This window comes from Xenopus tropicalis, chromosome 7 (genome assembly GCF_000004195.4).
Source record: "Xenopus tropicalis strain Nigerian chromosome 7, UCB_Xtro_10.0, whole genome shotgun sequence".
NCBI classification, from domain to species: domain Eukaryota; kingdom Metazoa; phylum Chordata; class Amphibia; order Anura; family Pipidae; genus Xenopus; species Xenopus tropicalis.
This window is the reverse complement of record NC_030683.2, coordinates 91,967,211-91,993,676: the sequence shown is the minus strand read 5'-3', so window position 1 is coordinate 91,993,676 and position 26,466 is coordinate 91,967,211. Positions and strand designations below refer to the sequence as shown.

Here is a 26,466-nt window from a genome sequence, read left to right as displayed (position 1 = left end):
AAATTGCATATTTTACTCCAGAACAAATGAAAAAATCTATTATAGGTATGGGATCCGTTATCTGGAAACCCATTATCCAGAAAGCTCCAAATGACAGGAAAATCCAATTCCTATAGACTTCATTTTAATCAAACAATTCTAATTTTAAAAACGGATTTTATTTTTTCTCTGTAATAATTAAACAGTACCTTGTACTTAATCCGAAGTAAAACATAATTAATCCTTAATGTTGGCTTAACAATCCTATTTGGTTTATGTAATATTAAATTATTTTTTAGTAGACTTTAGATATGGAGATCCAAATAACAGAAAGACCCCTTATCAGGAAAACCTCACGTCCTGGGCATTCTGGATAACAGGTCCCATACCTGTATATCATACTGAACCTAACACTGTAAATGCAATGGAAGACAGAATCACCATTTAAAGTCACCTTTTAAGATACTAAGATACTATTGTAAGAAACACAAGAGTCACAGAAACTTGCAAAGCAAACAATATAGAAGTGTTAGTCAAGGTATGCTAACTAAAAAGAAACATTATAATAGAATGCAGTTGCGACGATTACACTGCAGTCCAAATAAAATACATTAAGGCACAGCCTTCATCCAACGCTGTAACCATAGAAGGGTCAAATAACATGACTTTACAAATGCTGTTAGAAACATGAACCCAGAAGGTAATACAAACGTACCAAGTGTCTGCTGTCAAGCAATGAATGGCACAAAGTATTAACCCTCGAGAACTATTCCTTAACACTTCCTTGCACCGCCCAGCACAAGAGCCCAGACCAGCTCTGAATGCAGGTTTTGCCTGTTTGACTCACAGTTTTGCTTAAGCCTTTAAAGAGCCAGCAGAGCTGGAATAGACCAGGAATTTACCGGGAGAAAAAAGCAGAAGCAATTCATTCCGTTTTACATAAATCATATATTTACTGATTAACTCTGGTGTTAAATTATAAAGAAATTAAAAAACATTCTAAGTTCTGCAACCATATAAAGGTGGCAAGTTTTAAAGTACAGGATACATTACATTTCCATAGCATTGCTATAGGACATAAACTGTATCTGGGGCAGCATGATACCAAATCTGGCATACATGTCCAGTCATACATCCTGGCTAAATCTGAGCATTTATGAAAAGCTTTAGTTACTAACGTACTTAATTATCACAAAGGAATATGAAACCAGTCACAAAATATAAATTGCTTGCCCCAATAGGACTCCTGTATTTCAATGCTTACTGGATAATGGGTTTTTAAATAACTGATTCTATATGCAAGTTTGAATAATTTTGGAATGGGGTGCGTGATCCTGCAAGAAGATCAGTAAACTCTCTTTATTTCCAGTCACTGTACATACATACATATACTGTTTTAAAAATACACGTTTTTTGGTGTTGCTGGTCATTTCTACAGTATTGGAACCCTGCACCCGAGGTATGATATGTGTGTAGGTGTGTATGTATGTATGTATGTATATATATTTATATAAATATATATATATATATATATATATATATATATATATATATATATATTGAGAGACAGACAGAGGGAGAGCGTTAGTAAATGAAGTGAGGTGCATTAAGGTTGAACCATATATTGATATGGGTGAGTGCCGAGAATTCTCTATATAAAGACAGTGGGGAGCATACCAGTGCAGGCTGTTTTGCCTGTTTGAAACTGTAAACAAAATATAAGTTGCATATAGTTGAATGTTTATTATGTTTCTAAATGTTGTTCTTTGTACAGGTCCATACCTGTACATAGAACAACATTTAGAAACAAACATATAGGCATGCACTTAAACATGCACTTAATGCATCAGAAGCCAACTGACCAAACAACATGCTTGGCACAGTTTTGCTTTCTGTACATCTTTCCTTTCATTTGTCATTTATGGGGATTCATTTACTCATTAAGTGGATTATAATTAATGTACACTTAGGGGCATATTTATTATGCTGTGTAAAAAACGGCGAGAAAATTCGCCACATATCGCCAGGCTTCGCTGTGTAAAAATGGCGTAAAAACGGCATAAAATCAGCGTGTTTTACGCGTTTTTTCTTCCACTGGAACTTATGGAAAATAACGGCGTAATATCCGGCGTTCAGATGGCGATGTTTTCCATCTATTTTACACAGCTTTTTACTCCGTTTTTTCGGCAAATTAGTTTTACACAGCATAATAAATACACCCCTATCAGTGGTGCTTGAAAGTTTGTGAACACTTTCAAATTTTCTATATTTAGTTTTGAAAAAAGTAGATAAGGAAAACCTAGTTAAACAAATGAAACAGAAAATATTATATTTGGTCATGTATTTATTGAAAACAAAAGATCCAATAACATGTCTGCGTGTAGCAAAAGTGAATCGTGCTCTCGGTATTTGGTCTGACCTCCTTGGCTGAAGGCATTAGGAGAATGGGAATAGTGAGATCACTCTAATTCAAGGAAACAAGATTCTGTTAAATGATTTCCTTATTGCTGAGCAGTATTTAGACAAATGTACAAAATTTATATATTTTGACAAATGTAAAAAAGGATATTAATTGATATTTTAAAGGGGCAGTTCACCTTTGAATTAGCTTTTAATATGATGTAGATATTCATATTCTGAGACTAATTGCAATTGGCCTTCATTTTTATGTTTTTTTTAATGGAAGCAGTGCAGAGAAACTATATGGGAATACAAAGAGCGCATGTTAATACAAGTACCTTTAATGAAACTGATTGCGGCCAAGTGCAACTGCACTTATAGTTGTAAAAGACCCCTAATGGCTCCGTATTATTTAAACAGATGAAAATTACTTGCTAGTGTTGGGGTCCCTGCACATGGATGTGTTTTTTTGTGCAATACATCATATGGAAATGTAAGTTATCAAACCCGATGCTTCTCTAGGAGCCTTGCCAAGGGGAGAGCAATAAAAAGCCAAATGCAGATAAAGCAATGCATTTTGCGTCATATCTACATGCAACATGTGTCTTTTTACTAGGGATGCACAAAACTCCACACTCGGGTGAATCTGTGCCTTTTTCAGCAGGATTTGGATTAGGCTGTATCAAAGCAACCAGCTGAACTAAATCCAACCCTTTAAAATCACACGACCCTACGCGAACAAGGAAATCACAAAATATTTTTCCGCAGGCTACATTTTAGGCTCTTTTTAATCCATCAGATTCAGCCAAATCCATCATGAAAAATTCAGCCGAATCCCTAATTCTTATACGGTTCATTTACAATTACAATGTTCTTCAAACAAACACAAACATTACTAAGTAATCCATAACTATACCATTGCTTTGCATATTACTCAATATGCAACTGATGCATCAAACACTCATCAGTAGTTACAAAAATATCTAAGGAAGAAAATAAGTGTTCAACTCCATAGTCCACCAAATTCGGCCTTCTAGCTGGGCATTTTGGAATATCTGAAAGAATAGGTAGGTTAATTGGCAACTGACCTTCCAGTAGTGGTACTCAACCAGTATCCCTGTATATATCACACTGTGCTCCTACAGCAGCCCTGGCCTCACTGTTTTCAGTTCACGTCGCACTTCCCCAGCAAATCAAACAGATCAACCCATGCACCCCTAGCATACCTGTATAATAACACCCAAAATATGCTTCTCTATGCTCCCTCAGCACCCTGTATAGATCATATTGGCCTCTTCCAACACACCTGTACAGATCACATCACCCTCCTCCTCCAGCACCCCTGTATAGATCACATCGCCTTCCTCCTCCAGCACCCCTGTATAGATCATATCGCCCTCATCCAACACCCCTGTATAGATCATATTGCCCTCCTCCAGCACCCCTGTATAGATCACATTGACCTCCTCCTCCAGCACCCCTGTATAGATCACATCGCCCTCCTCCTCCGGCACCCCTGTATAAATCACATCGCCCTCCTCCTCCGGCACCCCTGTATAGATCACATCGCCCTCCTCCTCCAGCACCCCTGTATAGATCATATTGCCCTCATCAAACACCCCTGTATAGATCATATTGCCCTCTTCCAACACCCCTGTATAGATCATATTGCCCTCCTCCTCCAGCACCCCTGTATAGATCACATCGCCCTCTTCCTCCAGCACCCCTGTATAGATCACATCGCCCTCTTCCTCCAGCACCCCTGTATAGATCATATTGCCCTCCTCCAGCACCCCTGTATAGATCATATTGCCCTCCTCCAGCACCCCTGTATAGTTCACATGCCATCCCCAAGTATTTCTGTATAGTTCATATTACCCTCCTTCAGCACCCCTGTATAGATCATATTGCCCTCATCCAACACCCCTGTATAGATAATATTGGCCTCTTCCAACACCCCTGTACAGATCATATTGACCTCCTCCAGCACCCCTGTATAGATCATATTGCCCTCCTCCTGCACCCCTGTATAGATCATATTGCCCTCCTCCTGCACCCCTGTATAGATTACATTGCCCTCCTCCAGCACCCATGTAGAGATCATACAGTCCTCCTCCAACACCCCTATACACATCACCCTTGCTGTGCCAGTCAGCACGGTACATCACATAGCCATGAACATATCACACAGTACCTCACCAGCAGTCATATACAAATCACATTCCATTCCTCATACATGAACTCCTGCAGTCCTGTACATATGACACTGACAGGAGCCCTATACAAATGACAGTGTGCTCCTCCAACTGCTGGGTACTTTTTATATCACTGGCCCCAAAACTGCCGAACGGTCCCCTTGATGCCCTCGCCATTTTGCCCTCACCTCTTGCTGCACCTTTCTGACATTTAAACCCTGCGCCACCACAAGTCTACATTCAGACCTCTTGCTCACTTCTTTGGATGGGGAAAACTAGCTCCATTTCCTTGGTGTCACGTGGCGCTGTGACGCGGGGCGGTCCGTCTGATCTGATTGGCGCTACACAGACTGGCTCCTGACGTCACACTCTCCCGCCCACATCTTGGTCACATGGCTGTGACATCGCGGCATGTCAAAAACCCGAGTAACCCAAGTTGCTGACATGTCCTGATGCGGCGTGAATGGGAGAAAGGAAGTGCCAGCAAAATTTAAAAGAGGCTTAAAAGGGTGTAAGGGCTTGGGGGTCCCTAGATGATACAGGCTTAGCACACAATGAACTGTTTCCAGTTTTGGGTGACTGTAGAAAATGTAGTATAAGCAACACATTGAGTAGTGAAACTTTAACACAAATTCTACAGATGAGCTTGTGCGTAGAATTCTCCATCACAGATGACTGATTTATAATAAAAAGTACTTGCAAAACAATAAAGGAATGGTCCCTCCTTTAACTGAAAAGAACTTGCTTATGAGCCACAGAGTATAGCGGTTGTGGTGGTTTAAAAAAATGATATATATATATACAGGGCTTAGGGTTGTATCTACATGTACATAAATGTGTGTGATGTAAATATTGAGCAGTCATTAGATTTAATGTTTGTAGGGTTGCCTGATCTGGACTGAGATTCAGAATAGGTTGTGGCATATTACATCCACAAAGGCCCAAACAGCCCCCCATCAGCCCATTATATTGACTTTCTATGGCATCTAACAGTAGCCTTTCCGCGTTTGCCAGAATCGAAACAGATTGCCAGTCTGGGCCTGAGGGTTGCCTACTGGCAGGCTGGCAGCTATTTAACTGCTCAGTTGGGATAACTGTTGATTAATGGCAATGTTATTATTTATCTCCAGAGAAGGTGGCACTGCTAGATGTTTGTATCACAATGGCCTGACGTGCAGCGCTATTCTCTTTATGGCTGCACATGTCATGTATGTCACTTGTGATGTGTGACATTCCTCAATAAATTTAATAACATGAATTGTGCCTTATTTTTAAATTTGTATAATTTTCCTAAAATACTAGTTACTTATTTATAAGCCCCAGTAAGGTCAGTGAAACTTTGTACACTACGGCTCACTGCACCAGGCTTAAACCACACTGTGGCACAAGCTGTGTATACAAGCCAATACCTGTTTCCATCCATGCACATAGCTACAGCCAGATTTGGCTGCTCAGTGTAAACTGTAAATCAAACACCAAATGATATTGCCCCTACCATCCCTGCTTCTCTATGCTGAATATATCTCAGTACTGGTATGTGCATTACAGCAGGTCACACACACATCCAAACCTTCTTATTGACTGTCAGTAAAGTGAACAGGATGTTATCTTGTTTGTCACTGACAGTTTCAGACAAGCTCGGAAAGGAACAATAAAATAAGATGAAAACAATAGTTAAATATTTGTTGGAATTGCAATACATTTTTCTTAAATCATCAACTCACCTACCCCTAAATATGTTCCTGTCCCTAAAAGCATTGGGTCGCTTAGATGGAGAGATCCCACAGGGTTTAACAAGGGAAACAGAACCTGCAACTGCTTGGTTAATCATGAGTTCAGAAGCTCAACAGACTGATAATATCAATATATACTTGCAAAAAAGTAACTACTTGTAACTACCAAAAAAATGCTCACACTTTATCAAATCCAGTGCCAGTTTTAATGTGGAGATTAATTGCTGCAAAACGTACAAATATAAAAAAGCTATAACTGTGAGTGTTCTTGGATCATATCTGAATCCTATAAGTTATTCAGATTTTAGCTATTAAAATGCAGAAAATATAGCACAGACCTTACCTTGAACATTACTTGTTGTGTGTGTAATTGCTCTTGAGTCAGCCAGCTACACTTTTACAGTAATACAGATGCAATGACTGTCAACATAAATATGAGGCAATTGTTACAACAGAGCCACAGCTAATGTGTAATATTGTGTTTGTTGTGAAAGTTGATTTTTCCTGTTTTCAAAGACGTGTCCCACATTTGAAGCATGTTATGGTTAGGTTTTCAGCATTGTATAGCAATTTTATTAATTAGTAATTAATTAATTAAGTAAAATAAATCAACTTACATCAAGCATCAGCTTGACTATGTTTTTTATCATTAATGTATAACTTGCATTTATATTATTTCTACCAAAGCGTATAACTTTGCACTTGTCAATATTGAACCTTATTTTCCATTTTCCAATTTAATCAAATCGCTCTGCAAAGTGGCAACATTTTACACAATTTATTATCATCAGCACATTTGCACAATTTAGTATCATCAGCAAAAATAGCAGCAGTACTTTCTATGCCCTCCTCCAGGTCATTGTGATTATTTTGAAAAATGAAAAATAAATTAGGTTCAAATTTTAACAAAAACTTTTACTGTTGTCAAATGGTTGTGTCAGTCTGAACATGTGTTTTTGTAAAAATGTTTCTAGGTATTTATGTCTGTATACAGATGGGAAACACTGACAACGTCCCTGATGAGTGCCTCAGATGAGAAGCAAAAGACCAAACAATTTGCTGGGATTTTGTTACAGCATTTACTGTGGCTTGTCTTCCAGAGCAACTACAGTGGATATAAAAAGTCTACACACCCCTGGTAAAATGTCAGGTTCCTGTGCTGTACAAAAATGAGACAAAGATAAACAATTTCAGAACTTTTTCCACCTGTGACCTATAAACTGTACCACTCAATTGAAAAACAAACTGAAATGTTTTAGGTGGAGGGAAGAAAACCAAAAAAACTAAAATAATGTGGTTGCATAAGTGTGCACACCACAGCTGTGTTCAGAATTAAGCAATCACATTCAAAATCATGTTAAATAGGAGTCAGCATACACCTGCCATCATTTAAAGTGCCTCTGATTAATAAAGTTCAGCTGCTCTAGTTGGTCTTTCCTGACATTTTTTAGTCACATCCCACAGCAAAAGCCATGGTCCACAGAGAGCTTCCAAAGCATCAGAGAGATCTCATTGTTGAAAGATATCAGTAAGGAGAAGGGTACAAAAGAATTTCCAAGGCATTAGATATACCATGGAGTGAAGACAGTCATCATCAAGTGGAGAAAATATGGCACAACAGTGATATTACCAAGAACTGGACGTCCCTCCAAAATTGATGAAAAGATGAGAAGAAAACTGGTCAGGGAGGCTACCAAGAGGCCTACAGCAACATTAAAGGAGCTGCAGGGATATATGGCAAGTACTGGCTGTGTGGTACATGTGACAACAATCTCCCGTATTCTTCATATGTCTGGGCTATGGGGTAGAGTGGCAAGATGAAAGCCTTTTCTTATGAATAAAAACATCCAAGCCAGGCTACATTTTGCACACATCTGAAGTCTCCCAAAAGTATGTGGGAAAAGGTGTTATGGTCTGATGAAACCAAGGTGGAACTTTTTGGCCATAATTCCAAAAAATATGTTTGGGCAAAAACAATACTGCACATCACCAAAAGAGCACCACACCCACAGTGAAGCATGGTGGTGGCAGCATCATGATTTTGGCTGTTTTTCTTCAGCTGGAACTGGGGCCTTAGTTAAGATAGAGGGAACTATGAACAGTTCCAAATACCAGTCAATATTGGCACAAACCCTTCAGGCTTCTGCTAGAACATGAGGAGGAACTTCATCTTTTAGCATGACAGCGACCCAAAGCATACATCCAAATCAACAAAGGAATGGCTTCACCGGAAGAAGATTAAAGTTTTGGAATGGCCCAGCCAGAGCCCAGACCTGAATCCGATTGAAAATCTGTGGGGTGATCTGAAGAGGGCTGTACCCAGGAGATGCCCTCGCAATCTGACAGATTTGGAATGTTTCTGCAAAGAAGAGTGGGCGAATCTTGCAAAGTCAAAATGTGCCATGCTGATAGACTCATACCCAAAAAGACTGAGTGCTGTAATAAAATCAAAAGGTGCTTCAACAAATTATTAGTTTAAGGGTGTGCACATTTATGCAACCACATTATTTTAGTTTTTTGGTTTTCTTCCCTCCGCCTAAAAGATTTCAGTTTGTTTTTCAATTGAGTGGTACAGTTTATAGGTCACATTAAAGGTGGAAAAAGTTCTGAAATTATTTATCAATCTCTATGTCTCATTTTTATACAGCACAGGAACATGACATTTTATCTGAGTTATCCTTCCTTTCATAACCAGTAATTTGGATTACAAATATGCAAACCTGTTTTGAGACTTCTATATTGCATGCAATAGAGTTTAATTATTGGGTTATATCAGTGATCCCCAACAAGTAGCTCAGAAGCAACATGTTGCTCCAGTGTCGGACTGGGACCCCAGAGGCCCACCAGAAAACCTTAGGCCCACTCTCCAAACTATTTCCCCCCTCTTTGCTCAAGCCATTTATTCTCCTAGTCTCATTTATTAACATGTTAGCATCTATTTTTCCATCTATTTCTCCCCTTTGTTCCCATTCTAAAATAGGGAATGGCCATGAAGTAGACCAAATGGTCAGGAACAGGAGGGCCCACTGAAACCTGGGCCCACCGGGCCCGTCCTGTGTTTTCCTGGTATCCTGGTGGGCAAGTCCGACACTGTGTGGCTCACCAACCCTTTGGATGTTATTCCCAGTGACCTCAAAGCAAATGCTTATTTTTGAATTCCTGTCTTGGAGTAAAGTTTTGGTTGTATAAAATACAGGTGTAAGTGCCAAACAGAACCTCCTGTAAGCTACCAGTCCACACATAGCCAATAACAGCCCCCCCCCCAGGAAATTTTCATGCTTGTGTTGCTCCCCAACTCTTTTTACATTTGAACGTGGCTTGTGGGTAAAAAGGGGACCCCTGAGTTATAGAATATAGTAGCATTAGCTTTTTGTACTAAAATGTGGAAAACAGGAACAATAAGAGAAAAGATTGCAACACAAGGGAACAAAGTGAAATAGGAGAAGTGTTGGGGCAATGGGAAACAGAAACAGGATTGTGACAGTGCCTCACAGCGGAACAAATATATGTGTTAATGAGGGCTGGGGGACACAGATTTCTTACGACGTAATTTTAATAGTTTAGGATGTAAACTGGAATAGGGAGATATTAAGACGATGAGGTAAGACCTTACTGAAGTTGGTCTTGGGGAGACCCATAAAGGCTTTGTAAACCCAACCACTGTGACCTCTAGTTATCTATAGAAGTTGCTAAAAATTTTTATTATAGATCAGTAAAGTTCACTAATTAGAATTCTACTGACCAAAAAACTTAATTATAAATGCAGATGCTTTAAGAATGCTGATTCAAAGCACTATGTGAGGCATCTTGCTGGTATCTTACATATAGAGATAATTATTATTTTCCCCTTAACTATATGATACAGGAATCAGACATGGGGATAAAGGATAGACTTGTTCAGAGCCGGGAAACTGTGCCAAGCTGGATTTCTTGCTATTGAGTGCTATTCTGATACCTACTGGGAGCTGCTATCTTGCTGCCTTCCCATTGTTCTGCTAATCCTCTTCTGGGAGGGGGGATATCACTCCGACTTGCAGCTCAGCAGTAAAGTGTGACTGAAGTTTTTTCAGAGCACAAGTCACATGGCTGTGGCACCCAGGGAAATGAAGACTATGGCTAGCCCCATGTGAAATTTCAAAATTAAATATAAAAAAAAATTGTTTGTGTTTTTGAAAAGTGGATTTCAATGCAGGATTCTGATGGAGAAGCTCTATTATCTGATGTGTTTTAAAACAACATGTTTTCCCATGATAGTATTCCTTTAATGCTCCCAACTCCAATTGCAGGAACAAAGAACATGGAGCCAGATTTACCCACATCAGCTGGGATTCTTATTGGAGGATTTTTTGCACTGGATGTGGAGGTTTGTGGAAAAGTTTTCCAAAAGTGTTATTGTGTTGGGTTGAAAACCCCAACATACTGTAAGGCTCTGCTGGGGTTTGATCCCAGGATCTACTGGTTCTTGGCTTCTCTCTCTGACTGTTGAGCCAGGAGAGCAGCCAATGAGAAGGGATTGCTTTGTAATCCCTTTCACCAGTGTCCTGGGTTTCATAATATTACCCCAGCAGCCTTATTGGCTAGGTGGGGTCAGCCAATCAGGGCTGACTCTGCCCTATATAAGCCCAGCCCTCCTAACACTCAGTGCCTGAACATTGATTACATTCAGCACTGTGGCCTGACCCTAGCTGGTGTTTCCCGTTTTGGCTCCTTTGTCTTGTTTCTTCTTTTCTCTGCTCCTTAGCCTTGCTTCCTTGTCCCTACTCCCTTTATCTTGTTCCTGTTTTCGCTCCTTGCTCCTCTCTCCTCAGTCCTTACTTTTTGCCTTGTCTAGCCTTGCCTGTTCTGTTCTCTCTGGTCCTGCCTGATCTTGCCTTGTTCCACTCCGTCCCTTGCTGTTCCTATCTGGTCTACGCCCGCTCCGTCCCGTCCTGTGTTGTCTAGTCTATGCCCACTCCGTCCCGTCCTGTCTCGTCTAGTCTACGCCCGCTCTGTCCCGTCCTGTCTCGTCTAGTCTACGCCCGCTCTGTCTCGTCCTGTCCCATCTTCTCTACGTCTGCTCCTGTCCTGTCCACGCCTCCTCTGTCCCGTAACAGCCCCTGCCTGAAGGACTCACCTTCCCTTCTCCCACTCACCACAGTATAGTTTCTGACACATACTGTTCTTCCACTTTGGCTTATTCTTCCCCACACTTCTTCGCCCTATAGTGGAGCAGGTTGCTTGTGCTTTTCTAAGCAATCCCGCCCCCCGTCTTTTGTGGCGCCGCTCCGACCCCCCCAATTTTCCTATTGACTTTGACAGGGAAGATTTTCAAACTGCCGCCACTCTTACAGCTTTGAAGCTACACCCCCCAAACTTGAATAACATAATCATGGTGTCACCCCGAATGAAACAGCGACATTTGTTGGATGACCCCAAAGCAGGAGGGGCCAACAACAGCCAATCAAATTTCACCCATTGACTTTTATTGGAAAATTGAAACTGCTGCCAATCTTACAGCTTTGAGGCCACACTCCCCAAACTTGAATCACATAATCATGGGATCAGCCTGAATGAAAATATGATGATTGTTAGATGCCCAAAAGTGAACAGCCAATCAGATTTTACCTATTGACTTGGTGGAAATCCAACCTGCTGCCAGTCTCACAGTAATAACGCCGGGGTTCCCAAACTTTGCAGAGTTAGGCACCAGATAAGAAAAAGTGGGTGGAGCCACCAACAGCCAATCAGATTTTACCTATTGACTTTTAATGGGGAAATTCAACCTGCTGCCATTCTCACAGTATTAACCCCAGGGTCCCCAAACTTTTCAGTTGGTCACTAGGGGACTGCAGTTTTAGTTGAAAAGATGGGTGGAGCCACCAACAGCCAATCCGATTTCACTTATTGAATTTTATTGGTTTGATGCCAGGGTTCCCAAACTTAGCTCATTCAGTCACTGGGTGACTACGTACTCACAGTTAGGAAAAGTGGGCGGGGCAACCAAAAGCCAATCACATTTCTTTCATTGTTTTCAATGGGGAAATTTTAACTGCTGCCATTTTCACATGTTTAATGTCAGGGTCCCCAAACTTTGCACAGTTTGTCACTGGGTGACTATGTTCCAAGTTTAGAAAAGTGGGCGGGGCCAACAACAGCCAATAAGATTTCACCTATAGACTTCATATGTTTAAATTTAAACTGCCGCCATTCTTTAAATATTAATACCAAGGTCCCCAAACTTTGCAGAGCTAGTCACCAGGTAACTGTGGTTTAGAGTTGGCAAAAGTGGGTGGAGCAGCCAATCAGATTTTAACTATTGGTTTTCAATGGGGAAATTCAACCTGATGCCATTCTCACAGTATTAACACTAGGGTCACTAGGGGACTGCATTTTAAGGTTTTAAAAAGTGGGTGGAGCCACCAACAGCCAATCAGACTTCACCTATTGAATTTTTTTGGTTTAAATTTAAAATGCTGCCTTTCTAACACTATTTATGCCAGGGTTTCCAAACTTTGCACAGTCAGTCACTGGGTGACTACATATTCAGGGTTAGAACAAGTGGGCGGAGCCACCAACAGCCAGCCCACTTCCACCCATGAAATTTCATTAGTTTATATTTAACTGATGCCATTATTTAAGTGTTAATTCCAGAGTTGTTAAACTTTCCAGAATTACTCACTGGGTATTTGCCGTTCAAAGTTAGAAAAAAGTGGGTGGAGACACCAACAGCCAATCACATTTCACCTATTTACTTTCAATGGTAACGTGTAAAATGCTGTCAGTCTCACAATTTTTATGCCTAAGTTCCCAAACTTGGTCACTGGGGGACTGCAGTTCAAAAATTGGAAAAGTGGGTTGCGCCACTAACAGCCAATCAGATTTCATCCATTGAATATTATTGATTTAAATTTAAAATGCTGCCATTCTCACACTATTTATGCCAGGGTACCCACTGTTTATCACTGGGTGACTTCCACTCAATGTTAGAAAAAGGGGGCGGGGTCACCAACCACCAATCACAATTCATCTATTGACTTTTATTGGTTTAAATTTAATCGGTTGCCGTTCTGTAACTATTAATACTAGGGTCCCCAAACTTTGCAGAGTTAGTCACTGAGTAACTGCAGTTCAAGGTTAGAAAAAGTTGGCAGAGCCACCATTCAGATGTCACTCGTTGACTTTCAGTGGGGAAATTTAAATTGCTGCCATTCAGACACTATTAAAACTTTGCACAGTGGTTTTACTATATAACTGTGGTCCAAGGTTAGAAAAAGTAGGCAGAGCCAACAACAGATTATATTTCATTCAGTGACTTCACGTTTTTTAACCCAACATGAAGTTTGTTCTCAAACTTCCCTTTCTAGTTGTAATTTGGAATTTCTGGATAATGCGTTTTTGGTTAAGCCAATGCCTGCAGTAGCATTGGGTTACCAAATATATTAGGTCTGGGGCCCATTTTTTCTTAAAAATGTACTGTGACCTGACCAGTAGTTTTCTATGTCTCATTAGTGTTTGCTAAGACTTATATTGTTATTGTGTTGTGTTGGGTGTACAACACCCAAACTCACCACATTTCTTCGCCCTATAGCGGAGCAGGTTGCTTGTGCTTTTCTAAGCGATTCCGCCCCCTATCTTTTTGTGGCGCAGCTCCGAACCCCCCAATTTTCCCATTGACTTTGACAGAGAAGATTTTCAACCTGCTGCCACTCTTACAGCTTTGAAACTACACCCCCCAAACTTGAATAACGTAATAATGGGGTCACCCCGAATGAAACAGCAATATTTGTTGGATGACCCCAAAGTGGGAGGGGCTAACAACAGCCAATCAAATTTCACCCATTGACTTTTATGAGGAAATTGAAACTGCTGCCAATCTTACAGCTTTGAGGCTACACTCCCCAAACTTGAATCATATAGTCATGGGGTCAGCCTGAATGAAAATATGATGATTGTTGGATGCCCAAAAGTGGGCAGAGCTGTGAACAGCCAATCAGATTTTTCCTTTTGACTTGGTGGAAATTCAACCTGCAGCCATTCTCACAGTAATAAGACCGGGGTGGAGCCACCAACCGCCAATCAGATGTCACTTGTTGGCTTTCAGTGGGGAAATCTAAATAGCTGCCATTCAGACACTATTAAAACCAGGGTTCCCAAACTTTGCACAGTGGTTTTTACTATATAACAAAATGGTTCGGTCCAAACCCCCCCTCCAAAAAAATGGTACGGTCCGACCCCCGCTCCAAAAAATGGTATGTACCGAACCCCCCTCCAAAAAAATGGTATGGTCCAACCCCCCCAACCTCCAAAAAAGGGTATGGTCCGACCCCCCCCTCAAATAAAATGGTACAGTCCGACCCCCCTACAAAAAATGGTAAGTCCCGCCCCCCTCCAAAAAATGGTACGGTCCGACCCCCCCAAATAAAATGGTACAGTCTGACCCCCACCCCCCAAAAAAATTGGTACGGTCCAACCCCCCCTCCAAAAAAATATTATGGCCCGCCCCCTTCACAAAAATGGTAAGGTCCAACCCCCCCTCCAAAAAAAATGGTATGGTCCGACCCCCCCCTCAAATAAAATGGTACGGTCCAATCCTCAACCTTCAAAAATTGCTACGGTCTGACCCCTCCCTTCAAAAAAATAGTACGGTCCGACCCCACCTCAAATAAAATGGTACGGTCCGACCTCCTCCTCCAAAAAAATGGTACGTTCCGACCCCCCCAAAAAAATGGTACGGTCTGAACCCCCCTCAAATAAAATGGTACGGTCCGACCCCCCCCACCAAAAATATGGTACGGTCTGACCCCCACCTCAAATAAAATGGTACAGTCCAACCCCAACCCCCCAAAAATTGGTACAGTCCACCCCCTCCAAAAATATGGTACAGTCCGACACCCCCCTCCAAAAAATGGTACGGTCTGACCCCCCCTCCAAAAAATGGTATGGTCCGACCCCCCCTCCAAAAATGGTACGATCCAACCCCCCCCCCCGTCCACTAAAATGGTACGGTCCAACCCCCCTCCAAAAATGGTACGGTCTGTAAACCCCTCCAAAAAATGGTACGGTCCGACCCCCCCTCCAAAAAATGGTACGGTCCAAACCCCCCCGTCCACTAAAATGGTACGGTCCAACCCCCTTCATTTTTTAATGGTACGGTCCGACCCCCCCCTCCAAAAATTGGTACAGCCTGACACCCCCCTCCAAAAAATGGTACGGTCCGACCCCCCCCCTCCAAAAAATGGTACCCCCACCTCAAATAAAATGGTACAGTCCAACCCCAACCCCCCAAAAATTGGTACAGTCCACCCCCTCCAAAAATATGGTACAGTCCGACACCCCCCTCCAAAAAATGGTACGGTCCGACCCCCCCCTCCAAAAAATGGTACGGTCCGACCCCCCCCAAAAAATGGTACGGTCCAAGCCCCCCCGTTCACTAAAATGGTACGGTCCAACCCCCCTCCAAAAAATGGTACAGTCCGACAACCCCCTCCAAAAAATGGTACGGTCTGACCCCCCCTCCAAAAAATGGTATGGTCCGACCCCCCCCCTCCAAAAAATGGTATGGTCCGACCCCCCCCTCCAAAAAATGGTACGGTCCGACCCCCCCTCCAAAAATGGTACGGTCCAAACCCCCCGTCCACTAAAATGGTACGGTCCAACCCCCCTCCAAAAAATGGTACAGTCCGACACCGCCCTCCAAAAAATGGTACGGTCTGACCCCCCTCCAAAAAATGGTATGGTCCGACCCCCCCCTCCAAAAAAGGTACGGTCTGACTCCCCCTCCAAAAATGGTACGATCTAAACCCCCCCGTCCACTAAAATGGTACGGTCCAACCCCCCTCCAAAAATGGTACGGTCTGAAACCCCCTCCAAAAAATGGTACGGTCCGCCCCCCCCTCCAAAAAATGGTACGGTCCAACCCCCCCCCTCCAAAAAATGGTACGGTCCACCCCCCCCCCTCCAAAAAAATGGTACAGTCTGACCCCTCCCTCCAAAAAATGGTACGGTCCACCCCCCCCTCCAAAAAAATGGTACAGTCCGACCCCCCCCCTCCAAAAAATGGTACAGCCTGACACCCCCCTCCAAAAAATGGTACGGTCCGACCCCCCCCTCCAAAAAATGGTACGGTCCGACCCCCCCTCCAAAAATGGTACGGTCCGACCCCCCCTCCAAAAAATGGTACGGTCCAAGCCCCTCCGTCCACTAAAATGGTACGGTCCAACCCCCCTCCAAAAAATGGTACAGTCCGACAACCCCCTCCAAAAAATGGTACGGTCTGACCCCCCCTCCAAAAAATGGTATGGTCCGACCCCCCCTCCAAAAAATGGTACGGTCCGACCCCCCCCCTCCAAAAAATGGTACGGTCCACCTCCCCCCTCCAAAAAAATGGTACAGTCCGACCCCCCCCCTCCAAAAAATGGTACGGTCCACCCTACCTCCAAAAAAATGGTACAGTCCGACCCCCCCCTCCAAAAAAAGGTACAGCCCGACACCCCCCTCCAAAAAATGGTATGGTCCGACCCCCCCTCCAAAAAATGGTAAGATCCGACCCCCCCCCCCCCCTCCAAAAAATGGTACGGTCCGACACCCCCTCCAAAAATGGTACGGTCTGACCCCCCCTCCAAAAATGGTACGATCCAAACCCCCCTCGTCCACTAAAATGGTACGGTCCAACCCCCCTCCAAAAATGGTACGGTCTGAAACCCCCTCCAAAAAATGGTACGGTCCGACCCCCCCTCCAAAAAATGGTACGGTCCAAACCCCCCCGTCCACTAAAATGGTACGGTCCAACCCCCATCATTTTTTAATGGTACGGTCCGACCCCCCCTCAAATAAAATGGTACAGTCCAACCCCCACCCCCAAAAAATTGGTACGGTTCACCCCCCCCTCCAAAAAAAATGGTACAGTCCGCCCCCCTCCAAAAAATGGTACGGTCCGACCCCTCCCTCCAAAAAATGGTACGGTCCGACCCCCCCTTCCAAAAAATGGTACGGTCCGACCCCCCCCCCCTCCAAAAAATGGTACGGTCCGACCCCCCCCTCCAAAAATGGTACGGTCCAAACCCCCCCGTCCACTAAAATGGTACGGTCCAACCCCCTCCAAAAAATGGTACAGTCTGAAACCCCCTCCAAAAAATGGTACGGTCCGACCCCCCCCCTCCAAAATTGGTACGGTCCGCCCCCTCCAAGAAAATGGTACGGTCCGACCCCCCCCCTCCAAAAAAATGGTACGGTTCAACCTCCCCCCTCCACAAAATTGGTACAGTCCGATCTTTAGTTATAGGGGCTGTCATGAAACTGTATCAAAGCCAACCTACTGTTCTTCAACTTCAGCTTATTCTCTTAAACTGCATCCCCCAAGCTTGAACAACATAATCATGGGGTCACCCCGAATGAAACAGCGACATTTGGTGGATGACCCCAAAGTCGGAGGGGCCAACAACAGCCAATCAAATTTCACCCATTGACTTTTATGGGGGAATTGAATCAGATGTCACTCGTTGACTTTCAGTGGGGAAATCATGAAATGGTTTCATTATGTTGGGTTGAGAAACCGAATCTACTGTTCTTCAGCTTATTCTTCCTCTTTTTCTTCTTCTTCTTAGCGCCCCCCATTTTCTAAACGCTACTCCTCCTACAGTTTTAGGGGTACAACACCCAAACTCTCCACACTTTTTCGCCCTATAGCGGAGCAGGTTGCTTGTGCTTTTCTAAGTGATCCCGCCCCCCGTCTTTTTGTGGCACCGCTCCGAACACCCCAATTTTCCCATTGACTTTGACAGTGAAGAATTTCAAACTGCTGCCACACTTACAGCTTCGAAACGACACCCCCCAAACTTGAATAACATAATAATGGGGTCACTCCGAATGAAACAGCGACATTTGTTGGATGACCCCAAAGTGGGAGGGGCCAACAACAGCCAATCAAATTTCACCCATTGACTTTTATGAGGAAATTGAAACTGCTGCCAATCTTACAGCTTTGAAGCTACACTCCCCAAACTTGTATCACATAGTCATGGGCTCAGCCTGAATGAAAATATGATGATTGTTGGATGCCCAAAAGTGGGCAGAGCTGTGAACAGCCAATCAGATTTTTCCTATTGACTTGGTGGAAATTCAACCTGCAGCCATTCTTACAGTAATAACACCAGGGTCCCCAAACTTTGCAGAGTTAGGCACCAGGTAACTGCAGTCCAAGGTTAGAAAAAGTGGGTGGAGCCACCAACAGCCAATCAGATTTTACCTATTGACTTTCAATGGAGAAAAGTCAACCTGCTGCCATTCTTACAGTATTAACACCAGGGTCCCCAAACTTTTCACAGCTGGTCACTAGGGGACTGCAGTTTTAGTTTTAAAAAAGTGGGCAGAGCCAACAACAGATCAGATTTCATTCAGTGAAAACCGTCAGTGACAACGTTTTTCAACCCAACATGAAGTTTGTTCTCAAACTTCCCTTTCTAGTTGTGCATTATTGCTTTAAGACTACAACCCTGATGTTCCTGGACCACAGCTTCCAGCATGCCTCTACCTTCATTATATGTTACATTATTCTGGGATTTGTAGTCCAGCAACAACTGAGTAACGTTTGGTAGTGCAGTGCTGTGAAGTAGTGTTTACATCCCCTTTAAAAGGGACAATCTCACAAAGGATGAAAAAGGCTCTAAAGGGTTTGATGTGGCTTTGTAAACATATTTCAGGCTTGAAGTAGAGGAGATCTTATGGAAAATGAAAAGTGGGATGTCATGGAGGACATGAACTGATTGAAGAACCCTTTAGTTTTTCTGCTTCACAGAACTGATATTACCTCTCATGCCATCTCATTTATCTGCCGGTGGATGGTGAGGTGCGAGTTGTTTTTTATTTATATTGCTTTACAAAAAGAACTGAGTCACATTTTCTCTCCCCCTAAACTTTTGTTGTAATGAACCCCTAGGCCTAGGTCCAGTGACCACATCTGATATAAAATAAAGGACAAATAAAATGATTTGCTAACAAGCCTCTGTACACTTTAATTTAACACATAAGCATATTTATTTTCTAAACGTAGGTATTGGTGTACTTTCTACTTATACGGTCTTGCTTCTGTATTGCAGGTGCTGAGATGGGACCCTCCCAGTTACCTGGATTTTAGTGAATCTAATTCTGTAGTGGTTAATATGTAAGTTCATTTACAGATTTGTGGAACAAAACTATATTCTTCTGCTCAAATGATACCATATGAAAATGCTATTCTTTATTTAGATTTTAATTCTGCAGGTCTTACTTTTCCAGAGCATGATTATTAGCCCATACATTAGAATGTAGGGCCAATGTCAAAGCCAGTAAGAATGTAGAGACTCTGCAAATCTCTGCAAGGGCATGGGTATTTTTAAATAGTTTTTATCTGCAAAATAATGCACACTAAACAACATAGGGTTAATTCACTAAAGGTCGATAAGTTTTATCGCACAATAATTTGCGTTAAAATTGATGCAAAAAAACGCGTGATTCGCTAAAGTGTTAACGCATACGCTAAGTCGCATATCGCGTGCATTAAATTTCGCCATACTGCATGCATTAATTTGCGCACCGAAATAACACTAACGCATGATTCACAAACACTTAGACGCACTAAATATCGCATTTGTCTGTGCGAAAATTAACACCTACTTGGGGCAGGCGGTAATTATAGAAAAGTACAGTTCATGAGCTTTTGCCAACACAATATGGACTTTGCAGTGTTATTTATTCAAGTCTGTGTTGGCCCTAGAGTGATGCAGCCTCCAGTTTGCAGGGAAATGGGCATTTTCATAAAAGTAGTTTTACGAAAGTAATGCCGTGTATGGCTAATATGGCGTTTTTTCGCACGCGGCGACTATTAGTGCACGATGCGTTGATTAGGGCACGTTCCATCAAATACCGCACGTGACTTAAATAACGCAAACAGCATCGCATCTAAATTATATATATATTATATATATTATTATATACGCAAGTATACTTTTAGTGAATTGTGCGTTAAGACGTGAAAAATTAGACACGATAACATTTTTAACGCATGCTATAAATAGCGCACATTTTAACGCACTTTTGTGAATCAACCCTTTTGTTTCAATGGGGAATGGATGATAATAGAGTTAAACATAAACTGTATATATACACCAAACCCTTTAAGTCGTGACTTTAAATAACTTGAATTGGAATCAACAATTTTTTTTAGATTACACAATTTTTTGGATTTGGCTTACATTTAAATATGAAAAATTACAATTTAGATTCAGTTGAAAATACGGACAAATCTTTTCCTGAGGATGTTATTTATCTGAATCCTAAAATTATAGCTTTGGTGTACTCCTAGAAATTACAGTAAATGTACCACGTGCCACTGAAATGAAGAAAAAAAAACCACTTACTGTACGTGGAACATCCCCTAAAAACAGATTTTGTTATACATACCTGAACTTTACCCCGTGGGACTTGTTCTGCACTCCAGATAAGCATTTCTCTACTATTTTCATGTCTTCATAAGATGTAGAGACGTTTAGGGAACGAGGGAACAGTAAAGCAAAAATAAACCTGCCTGGAAAAGAACTCATAAATATATAATTCTGTGTACTATAACACTTGTCTCTGGTCAAGGGGAATGTTGTTTCACACGCATATCTAAACCCTTAGAGCTGTCAGGTAAATGTCTGTACTGCTGTAAAACTGATTTAGATTATTTCATAAAGGGATACCATCCTGGTTTATTCCTCTGAAAATGTGATTGTAAAAATGAGGCATGGTTGTTTTGATGAACGGTCCTGTTTATAGTCAAGGTGATCAACATGGATGAAGGTGTCAGCTCTGCTCAAATGTGTCCAGAACATTAGATATAGTCTGCATAACAATTAGCTAGTTGTTTAGGTGATGGGTTTCCTTTCACCAGGCATCTAGACCCATATTTGAATATAAATAAAATAGGAGTCTGAGAGATTCTCTGGTTAGGACTGACTTCTCTACTGATGCTACATGACTGTTTTGGCATTATGCTCTGTGGATACTGTTTTGTTCTCTTTCAGTTATACTTAGCATTTTGCTAGTTTATTTGCCCCTTTTGTGCAAAACTTCATTGCATATTGTAGATGCTAGTTTTTACTGCAACTAAGTTTATTGCCCACAAGTTCTGAGAGGTCCATATCCAATGGTCCAATTAGCTCTGCATTAAAAAAAACTCTACATCACATCAAGACCTTTTTCTGGTGCATCTGCCCTTAGGCATAGGCATATCCACCAAGGATTTACTTTCTGTAGTCCAGTTGAGGCATTAATTACTAAAGTGGGGCTGGCCCTCATTGCAGGCCTAAAGGTGGCCATACATGTTAAAGGAACAGTAACACTAACAAATGAAAGAGCTTTAAAGTAATACAAATATAATGCACTGTTGCCCTGCACTGGTAAAACTGGTGTGTTTGCTACAGTAACACTACTATAATTTATATAATAAGCTGCTGTGTAGCCACGGGGGCAGCCATTCAAGCTGGAAAAAAGGAGAAAAGGCACAGGTTACATAGCAGATAACAGATAAGCTCTGTAGAATACAATAGTGTTTTATCTGTTATCTGCTATGTGCCTGTGCCTTTTCTCCTTTGAATGGCTGCCTCCATAGCTACATAGCAGCTTATTTATATAAATTATAGTAGACTTTCTGAAGTAAACACACAACTTTTACCAGTGCAGGGCAACAGTACATTATATTTTAGTTACTTTTATACACTTTCATTTTTTGGTGTTACTGTTCCTTTAAGATCCGCTCATTTGGCGAGGTTGCCAAGGGAGTGGATCTCCTCTGATATGTCCACCTAAGGTGGGCTTTATTGTGCTAATTCAATTGTTTGGCCCTAGGGTGGGTATATGGGTCATTGGACCAAGGACCACATCAACGAGCTGATGTGGTCCCCGATGCAACAGGAAAAAAACCTGCCTGATTAAGATCTGGCCAATTTTAGGCCAGATATTGTTCGGATAGGCCCATTGGGGGTGCCCATATACAGGCACATAAGCTGCTGAATCGGTCTGTAGGACCCAAATCGGCAGCTGAAATCTGCCTGTGTATGGCCACCTTAAAGCAGTCTTTATTAGTGTGCCCAGTGAGCGAGCCCATTATGTCCACTTACAAGCACCTCTTCTTTAGAGAAAAGAATTGACATTTTTTTTCTCTTTTTTAAGTGTTCCATTACACTTACCAGTTTAGTTACACATCGGACATATGGACTAGCCTTAATAACTGCCATGCATACTGAAGGTGAAGTCTTACCAGGAGCCTATAAAAAGGCAATATTATTCTTTAATCTCTTGAGTCGATGACCCTTTGTATAAATAAACATACTTTATTGGCTTTAGCAAACACTGACTGACCTTGCATAGAATTACTAAGCCTGTTATTCACAATAAACCCAAATCCGTCCCAGATAAGGTAGAGCAATGGAATTCAGTTAAGTGTTAATCAGGGTAAGGCCACACAGGGCTGTTTCTTGGCCTGCACATAAGTGCAAGGCCCCACGAGGCAGATTGTCAGCCTGCGTATAAGTGCAGGCTGCAAATCCACCCATATGCTTGAAAAATCTTCTTGTTGTGCCTGCACCTGGAAGCATTGAATCTGCATCGGATGCTGGCACACACAGCTGATATCCGCCAACTAATGCCAAGTCTCGTGTTAGTTGGCTAATATTGGCTGCTTGTGTCTGCACCCTGTCAAGATGACACTCTCCCTTGTGAGGCCTTACCCTAAGAACAGACAGAGAAGCAACCTCTCCACTTTTAAGGGCTATGATAGAATGATAGGTGCTTGCAATAAATTTCGACTCCAAATGCCTTCCCACACGCAGTAATGTAAATCTCCACCTGAAGAAGAGTGGTTGTGTTATTGTCCTTTTGTTTTATTCTGTTCAACAAAACAATTTGTACAGTGACATCTTGTGGCCATACAAATATGCTGATTTCCAGCGGAGTTATAGTTGTATGCAATAGTGTACCTTAGCTGCCGGCCCGGGCTGCTCCGCAATATGTTTTTTCTGGCCTTCCCTCATGTGTTGTCGGTCATGTGCCAAATCACAGGCCACCTGTGTATTCCCTGTTATGTGGATTCCCTGTACAGAGGAGGCAGACTGGGACCCTGTCCTTTGTTCTGCTATAGTTACACCACTAGTTGTATGTTGTTGGTTTTTTTTTTGTGGTTGTGTTTTTTTTTTAGGGCATAAGGGCTTAGTTATGTTGAGCAGCTCCAAGTACTAGGCAGGCACTACAGCCCTTTGCTCTATATAGCACCTTATGAAAGCAGGCTGGTAAGACTTGATCCTGTGGAAACCTATGTGCCATGTGCAAAATTATGCATACATTTTATATATACTGCATGTTAAATTTGGAAAATTATTCAAGAATATCCCTGGGCTCACGTAACTGAGAGGGAGAAAGATAATGTGGATGGCATATGGGGCATTTTGATCTTCTTTCCTCTCACATAACTACTGTAAGCAAAACACCCTTCCATGACAGTAGCCATTTCCCTTCCTATTGAACTGGAAAAGCACAGCACTATGGCTGATGGGAAATTGCATATTGCTCCCTGTGGCTTTCTTTGAGAAATCACCCTGTATGCCTGCCATTACAGACAGGGTGATAGATATAGATTTATTGAGTAGTATTAATGACATGCACAAAGTTTCGACTAATTTTAGTAACCTTGGGTAACCAATAAGCAGGTAGCAGTTACTCAACTTCTGTTTAAAAGCAAACATCTAAGAGACCTTGGGTAAGTTTGTTTAAACAAGGGTTAATGTACTACAAGCCTACTTGTTACCCAAAAACTATGGCATGCACTTGTTTGCTGTGAGAAAATACCCTAATAAATGGATTGTCACTTTCTGGGGAATGTATTATTCCCCAGAAAGTGACAATCCATTTATTAGGGTATTTTCTCACAGCAAACAAGTGCGTGCCATAGTTTTTGGGCCTTATTTTAACATTTCTGTTTATATCAATCACACCTGGTTGTTCAGACACCTAGGCCTGTTAAATTAAATCCTAATAAACAAGGGAATACTATAAGGAATCTTGGTATGGACAAGCTATGCAAAGATTTAGTTCAGTTTAGGAACGGCTCCCTATGTGAGACGGCACATTCTTCAGAGACTGAAAAGTAATGGGCTGTCTAACATGGAGTTGTGATGTATGTCTGCCACCTGTTGGCCCATATGAAGACACATCCCAGGTAGGATAGAATTTTTTTGTATTACCTTCTTGACTGTTTAGCATTAAGAAATGTAACATAATACCAGCACATAAACAATGAGATAAAATGGTATGGCATTGGGTTAATGTAACTGTATTTTTGTTTTTACCAAATTGCATTTGCAAATTAGGGTTTGGAATTAGTGGTATTTATCAAATCTTTTGTAGATGATTTAGTTTTTTAGAAGAATGCAAAAATGTTGGATACTAGTTACATACAAATGGGTAGCAGTACCCACACTCAATTGCACCTTTATTAGAGTCCCCCTCTACCCTAAGACAGCAGTGTTTGCCTTCCTAGGCCAGTGGTTACCAGTGGGGTATAAACTCCATTTATAATCCTCAGCAAGCCTTAGCAGTTGGCTGCATACAATAAGGGAGATGCATTTACACAAAATGTCCAAGGTTGTCATATGGATGGGGTTCATTTATCAACGCTGGGCAAATTTGCACATGGGCAGTTAACCCATAGCAGCCAATCCATGACTGGCTTTTTTCAGCCAGCGGCAGATAGAACAATCAATGCAGCAGTTTGATTGGTTGCCATGGGTTACTGTCCCGGAACAAATTTGCCCAGTATTAATAAATGACCTAACTAGTTTCAGAAAGGTAGGTTCCTTATCCCTTACTCTGGGTGGTAGTGGTTAGATGGTTCATGTCCCTCAGGATTCAAACTTTCTTTGAGAAGCCCCATGAGCTCATAATCAGCTTACAGTGGCACCATCAGTAGACTAGTCAAGTTCCCCTTTACCAATGCTTGATTCCCTAGGCTTATGGTGGCCACTGGGGTACTGACACTACTTAGAAACCTTAGTGAAGTCTCAGTTTCTGGCACTGCACGTGTCTCAGACATAGCGAACTATGGAATATTCCCTGAAAAATGTGCCGACAGATAGAGGCTGAGGTGGCTTATTTAAGGATACCAGACCATGAGAAAATAAAGGACAATTTAAATGCAGCTAGGTAGCAATTAATGCACAACAGCTTGCATTTGTAGGAGATAGCTCTTCATTTTTCAAAGATCACATAACTTTACAGGCCTGGACTAGGATTCAAAATAGGCCCTGGCTTTCCAAGTACAAAGAGGCCCAAGCAGCCCCCCATCAGCCACTAAATAGTGACTGTCTATGGCATCTTACAGTAGCCCCTCTGGCATTTGCTAGATTCTATAGATTGCCAGTCTAGGCCAGCTTTGGCTTATTATTATTATTATGCATCCATAAGGGAACAGAATCTTGCTTATTTCTTTATAATTCAGGAACTGCAAATTTGAGCATCCAACATTTTAGAATCTGTGACAAAGTAGTCAGCAACCACAAGATGGCAGAAGGGAGGCACAAAGCAGCACACTCAGCAATTTACAGCTTAGGACCCTAAATCTTTGTTTAGGGGAGTCTTCTTAATCCTCCTTGAAGTGAAATTTCTTGGTACAACAGAAAATTATTAAAATTAGGTGCATAAAATTTATTATAAGTGATAAATCTGGGTCCCAAGATAAAAAAATAATGCCTGTCATATAGAAAACTGACAGCTCTTATACAGAAAGTCTAGTAGTCTCAGAAAATAGAAGGTTAAATGTAAATGGACCACTAAAAGGTAACTTATAAATCTATAAGTGCATGGTAATGGAATCCTTAAACCCATAAATGATATGATAGTGCATTGCTTCTTTTAGTAAACACCTGTGGGGGGAGAGGATAGCCCCTTAAGGGTGCAGATTCAAGCGGAAGGGCCTACTGAGTGTGTGGTGCCAGATAAATGAAACCCTCAAATCTAGACTGGCAGTATTTTGTCTTCCTCAGCAACCATTAAAAGGATAGTTCACCTTTTACACCACCACAAGGCGGCCTACATTTAAGTAATCTAACAATGATAATCAAATATTGTAATGCTAAACATAATAAAATCAAATGTCAAATAAATGACCAATA

The 26,466-nt window shown here is 41.9% G+C and overlaps 1 protein-coding gene across 3 annotated transcripts in view; it reads right to left on the bottom strand.

Annotated features, from left to right (window-relative positions):
- The window catches only part of nadk (NAD kinase), a 44,086-nt gene extending 37,418 nt beyond the window's left edge, over positions 1-6,668 (bottom strand). Inside the window, 1 exon segment of one of the 3 annotated variants that reach the window (NM_001004896.1) lies at positions 6,651-6,668. The gene's annotated coding sequence lies outside the window, so the exon portion shown is untranslated. 3 annotated transcript variants of the gene reach the window in all.
- Positions 6,669-26,466: the final 19,798 nt, after the last annotated feature.